Source organism: Hipposideros armiger, unplaced genomic scaffold (assembly GCF_001890085.2).
Source record: "Hipposideros armiger isolate ML-2016 unplaced genomic scaffold, ASM189008v1 scaffold_599, whole genome shotgun sequence".
Lineage (NCBI taxonomy): Eukaryota > Metazoa > Chordata > Mammalia > Chiroptera > Hipposideridae > Hipposideros > Hipposideros armiger.
In genome coordinates this window covers 307,442-314,031 of record NW_017731949.1, presented here as the reverse complement: position 1 = coordinate 314,031, position 6,590 = coordinate 307,442, and the positions used below count along the sequence as shown (strand labels likewise).

At 40.1% G+C, this 6,590-nt stretch overlaps 1 protein-coding gene and 1 pseudogene across 8 annotated transcripts in view; one reads left to right on the top strand and one right to left on the bottom strand.

Moving 5' to 3' along the window:
• The window catches only part of CDC14B (cell division cycle 14B), a 93,745-nt gene that overhangs the window by 45,834 nt on the left and 41,321 nt on the right, over nt 1-6,590 (bottom strand). The gene's annotated exons all lie outside the window — the stretch shown is intronic.
• Nucleotides 4,246-5,413, top strand: LOC109371902 (spindle and kinetochore-associated protein 2 pseudogene; annotated as a pseudogene).

Here is a 6,590-nt window from a genome sequence, read left to right as displayed (position 1 = left end):
GGAAGAGCGCAATGATGGTGCCAACTTGGGCCAGTGAAGCAACGCCCTCCACAACTAGACTGAAGAACAAAACGACAGCAATTTGTCTGTTCCCCTTACCCCAATTCCCCAGCACTGTTCCCATCCCCCCAATTCCCCAATAAAAATCTTAAAAAAAATAAATAAATAAAAAATAACAACCAAAACAATCTATAATTTTTAATTTTACACCCATTTACCTTTCCTAGTCAAAAGACCTCCCTAAATGCAATTATTCTCAATCTGTTACTTAGGAAGAATCCTATAAATAGCTCCTCTATTAACACAAATCTCAAATCAGTAAAATCTAAATCAGCGCAACTTCATGATCCATCACTGTGTTCCCGGCAGTCTAGAAGCTAGATGGCTTCTCACATTCTTTTGGTGTATTTTCATGAGAAGCTATGTATATAGAATGCCCATACTAATTCCACTTTGCTGTCTAAAAATAGGAAGGAACACATGATGAACAAGAGATACAGAACAGCTGAGGTAGTCATACAGTCCCAATGATGCTTATCTCCTGGTATTTCCACCCTTGTGTGCCCCTCCCACAACACTGAATAAGGCGCCCCTTGTGTAAGCAACAGGATATTGCAGTAATGGCCAACTGTGACTTCTGAGGCTAGATCATAAAAGACATTGTGGCTTCTACTTTGCTTTCTCTTGGATTACTCACCCCAAGTAAATCCAGCTGTCATTTTGTGAGGGCACACGGCCAGACCATGTGGCAAGGAACCGATGGTCTCTTGCCAATGACCAGCTCTCATATGTTGGTATGTGAATGGGCAATCTTAACAGTGGACGCTTCAGCCCCAGTCTTCAGATGACTAGAGCCCAGTTGGATCTACTGTAGAAGCAGACCCACCCAAGCTAATGGTGCCCAGATACCTTCCCCATAGAAACTGTTTGAATGTTAATTATGGTTTTAAGTCACTAAGTGTTGGGATAATTTGTAAGGCAGCAATAGATAATACAGTAGCATAAATAGTAAGAAAATGATCATTTCAGTTTGTTAAAAGTAGATAAATTAAAAAATAATAATAATACGTGACAAGGCAGAGATGTTAAGGTAAGGAAGCCCAGTTGCACGGCTTAGGAAACATCAGTAAAGAGTGTGTTGTCCTGTTTCTCTGTCTCTCTCTGCTGCCCTCCCGCCCACCCTCCCTATCTCAAGAAATCTCTCTCGAGGAGCAAAGAGCAATCTCATACTGGGGTAGAAAATACTTGAGAAGTTATCAGTGCTTTTGAAAGTCACATTACCAGCTTCTCTTTTGCTGAACAATACGGCAGCCATTTCTATGACTTCCACCACCCCCATTTAAAAAATTACCATCTGGGTTAAGAACTGGCTTGGGATGCCAGAGGGCCCTGGTTCGGATCCCACATATGAGGGCCAGTGACACTGCCCTCTACAGCTAAGATGCTGAACAACAGCTCAACCTGGAGCTGGGCTGCCGGGAGTCGCCGGCGACGGCATAGGCTGCAGCCCCTGTGGCAGTGGGTTGCCATGGGCTACCATGTGTAGCCTGCAGCCAGCGTGAGCGGCCAGTAGCGGCTGTGAGCAGCCGTCCAGAAGCCAGCGACTGATCTGCCTCGCCCGGGAAGAGCGCAATGATGGTGCCAACTTGGGCCAGTGAAGCAACGTCCTCCACAACTAGACTGAAGAACAAAACGACAGCAACTTTTCTGTTCCCCTTCCCCCAATTCCCCAGTGCTATTCCCATTCCCCCAATTCCCCAATAAAATTCTTAAAAAAAAAAAAAATTACCATCTGTCTGCCCCCACCCCTATGAAAACTTCTGACTCTGGATTACTGATCCGTTTCAAAATATGGGAGGGACTCAATTAGCAATGGCTGAATTACTGGACTTAAACAAAAAGATTACAACTCAATCCTTTATATTTTCAATCCTGACAATCCAGGTCTCAAATAATAAAACCCAATTATTTAGACATGTGCTTCTTTTATTCCATTCTGATATAGAACATTTTGAAGCCTGTGTACTTAGAGAGCCCTTGTACAGTTTTAAAAACCAAAAACATTACACAAGTTCTCCCATCTGAGTCAAGAACAAAGGGTACTTAAGTACCACAACAAATGTGGCAGCCTGATAAACCAGTAAAATATTTTCAAATATTCTTCATTGAGAAGCGTCACAATGTTTCCAGTATTTAACATCAGCCAGATGATATAGTCTTTCCTATGCCAAGAACTCGATTCATCATTTAAAAAAAATTTCTCTCTCCATATTTACACAGGATGTTCATGAATCAATGCAAGTTGGAAATAAGCTTAAAAATCCAATTACTGAATAAAAAAGGTGAGCAGGAAAGGACTATCTACAATAAACAATTTTATATGATAAAAAAAGTAAATAAGACAAAACACTTGCACAGTTTCTGCACAAATACTAGTAAGAAAAAAGTCCTAATCACTTTTATAAAAAATCAGATGACTTTATACTTAAATAGTTTTCATTTTTCAAATTGCTTTTATTTATATATGTTGTAAGTTGGTATATTGATCCCCAATTTAGATAAAGAGAAACTGGAGGGCCGGCTGAGTGGCACGTTGGTTGAGTTGGCTTAGAGTTGGCTTGGGAGCGTGAGTTCTGAGCAGCAGGGCCACTGGTTCGGATCCCACATGGGCCAGTGATGCTGCACCCTTTACAGCTATGATGGTGAACAACAGCTCGACCTGGAGCTGGGCTGCCGTGAGTCACCGGCAACGGTGTAGGCTGCCATGAGCTACTGTGAGCGGCCGGCATCCGGCGTGAGCTGCCATGAGCCGCCGTGACCAGCCATCCAATGGCCAGAGACCTATCTGCTTCAGCCAGGAGGGGCGCAATGACCACAATATAAACATGGGCCAGTGAAGCGACGTCCTCCACAACTAAACTGATGAACAAAAAGGATAGCAACTTGTCTGTTCTCCTCCCCTATTTCCCAATAAAATCTTTAAAAAAGAGAGAAACTGGACGTCCAGTTTCAAATACATACCTACCAAGGCCAGACAGCTAACTGATGTGAGGGAATGCCCTGTAAAAGTGCACATGGAAGTACTCCATTAGCGGTAGGGACTCCATTTTGCTTTAAGACAAAACAAAAATCTTGATTTTTTTAATGAAACCTCCTAATTTTTAACCATTGGCAAAAACAAACTGCGATTTATAACCACTGAGTTACATGAAACTGGCAGGTTACTACTTTCCAACCTGTGGTGTTAACTGCTCACCCAAGATCATGCTGCTTGTTAGTGATGGAAGAGGGCCTACTGCTCAGGTCTTGTGTATAGGCAAGAAGCCATACTGTCCATCTAAAACAAGTACTGAAACAAGGATGGGATGCAAAATTCCACAGAGCTGAAAGATGCAATCAAGTATCATAAATGGTGAGAGGGCCATTTCTCCTTACACTTTCTCAGAGTTAAAACCACCTAGCAAGTATTGCAGGCAGCGGAAATATGAGTCAGGCTCACCAGGGTGAAAAGAGAAGTAGAGTTGTAATGAACCATGATGACCACAGCCAGCTGCCTCCACCACAGCGCCTTCCTATGGCAGGGCCCATGCTCTCCCCTCTCTGCGGCTCCAGCATGCCTCACGCCAGCCTGGTCTAATTTACAGCTGCCTGGTGGCTGTTTTCCCCGCCTTACACACTCAGGAAGCTTTGCCCAGGGATGGGTGTTTACAAAAGCTTTGGCTGTCCCACCTGGGTCTGTCCTCCAGTCTCGGCTGCCTGTCTAGACTGCTGTTTGTTGAACTGGACTCTTACCCACTGCTTCCAGATCCTCTCCCCTCTGTTCCCCTTGTCTTAACTTCTCAAATGATCCCTTCACCCGCCAGCTATCTTGACCCAGCATTGACTACTCTGGGTCCAAAATAATTAAACCATTAAGAAAAAATGGACCACAGGGTCAAAAGATCATCATTAAATATTACATTAAGTCCCTAGGCCCTTATCAGAACTGTTGAAGCAATCTCAAATTCAATGCAATTTAGGATTCTACTGACAGACAACGAAATTAATATATCCCTAGCATTTAATTAGTATCATAATTTTCGATATGTTTACAAGGCAAGCCATTCTAAAGGCTATAAAAATTGCTTAAAAATAATAATACAGAGTAAAACATTTTGAACAGAGACTACATGTTACCACAATTAGCTTTACCAAAGTCACCGAGTAAACATCAGAGGAAAGCAAATTTGCAAACAGTTTGCTTGTATCATTTATTTTTTTTATACTGACAATATTTTAACCACAGAAAAATGTTAGAAACAATGGTTAATTTCCCAGGCTAGCCCTCAAAAGTACATTTAACCTACAGAAGAGCTGAATACTGTATTATTATCAGCAGGAAAATACAAATGCTAGGGCAGTAAGATAGAACCAAAGTTGATAACCAGTAAGACAGAATGGTACCTTTCTTATTTTTTAATACAAAAATCAGATTTAAGGTATAATAATGGTAGGTAGAACTAGAAAAAAAAGAAAGAGAAAGGTACTTAGTGAATGCTTAATTTGTGCCAGGTACTCTACCTAAATTGAACTTAAAAGCCAGGTCTGTTTGAACCTAAACCCCTACACTTCACCCACTATACAACAGTCTCTTCCAAATAATTATTTTAAAATTAGAAAATTAATATTTGCACCTCCTAGTAAAACAGCATACCACCTCCATTTAAAGCATAAACAAAAAATTTAAAAGATAAAGTGACAATTATTTCTAAAATGAATGATAATATATTGTAATTGTGCTAAAAAACCTCTGTTCATTAAATATTAGTAAATGTAACAGATCTGCTGCATTTTAAATTTTTATTTAAAAGCCTCGTTGTAAGTTCAGCTATTTCAATTCCTGATTTTAAGGTGCACAGTAACTAAGATACTTTACCATGATGTGTAAATGCAAATGCAGGGAGGATAACACTCATTTTTTTAATCCCATCCAGCAATAATGCACATTTGGTTAGTAAATTTCCAACTTCCCAAATGCTAATCAGCTGTTATTAAAACCAATGGGGATTCAACATGGAGGAGGAGGTCGATAAGATGGAATTGATGCTCCAGAAAGCTGACTCTGATCTGGATTACATTCAATACAGGGTGGAATATGAAATCAAGACCAATCATCCTGATTCTGCAGGTGAAAAAAATCCAGTTACACTCTTAAAGGAATTGTCAGCAATAAAGTCTCGATATCAAACTTTGCGTGCATGCTTTAAACCAATTGCTGTCGAGCAGAAAGAGACTAAGAGCCGCATTTGTGCTACTTTGAACAGAACTGCGACCATGATACAAGAACTACAAAAGCACATAAACCTGGAGCTGTCACCACTGACTGAAGAAAACTGTGGCACAGTAATTAAAATCTCACATGTCAGACTTATGAAGAAATGAACTTGCAAAAGGGAACTCTATATAATAGAGATGAATTCCAGAGAGATTTAGGAAGATGTCTTGTTAGCACCTGATGACTAGAGGTCGAGTATGGTGAAGGAGGAGATTTGGCCTAGGTGACCAAGCGGTGATGCCTTTCACAAGAGAGGGGAATATAAGAAGGGCAGATATATGAATACATTTCAGTCAAAAGGATGGAATGGGACTAAAGGGATTTAAAATATATATGCACACACACTCAGTTCTTGTAATTTCAGGCAAGGATCTCTTAACACTGTTTTGCATCTGTTTTTGTATAATGGGGATAACCTACGAGTAGCTGTCCTGTCCTGGCATTAAAAGGATGTTCATGTGCTATCAGTCAGTCAAATGTGAATGAGCATGCTTTGGAAAATAAAGGATAGGAAAAAAAAAAAAAAAAACCAATGGGTAAATTCTGCACATTTTTAAATGTTTAGCAAAAAGGTTAAAAACCCACTGATACTTTGGATGATTTTAAAGCAGGTTATAAAATTTTGTTTTGTGGCTATTAGTATTAACACTTTACTCTGAAAACTGGTAATTAAAGGGAGATGACCATCCATTGTCTTTTCAGTAGAAAATTTAGTTTCAGGGTAATAAAAGAGCCCCAACTAGATGAGAGAAAGCTCAGTTCCCAGAAAAGCCAGCTTATAAATGAAAGATGAATAAAATAATTTTTAAAATGTTAAAAAAAAGAAAGAAAAGAAAATGTTATACTGAAACCCTCACAGAATTACTGATTCAAGCAAGTATTTATTATCGACTGTTGTTACTAGATGCATGGTTGATGGGCAACTAAACTTACGCATATATGTAGTTCCAAAATAATACTACACAGAATACTTTTAAGTCATGAGGAGAAAACCATACACTCAAGGGGTTTGATGGTCAACACCCAATCCAGTGGTCATTTTTACCATCATTAATGGTAACTGAGGTACTATACATTTCCTGATGCAATGCAACATATGCTACCTAAAACACAAGCCTACAGATATTAACTTCTAGTTCACAAGAAACAGAGAATGGAGAAACAAGTTTTAAAATATCACAAAGGAGGGCCGGCCGAGTGGCGCGATGGTTAAGAACTGGCTTGGGACGCCAGAGGGCCCCGGTTCGGATCCCACATATGAGGGCCAGTGACACTG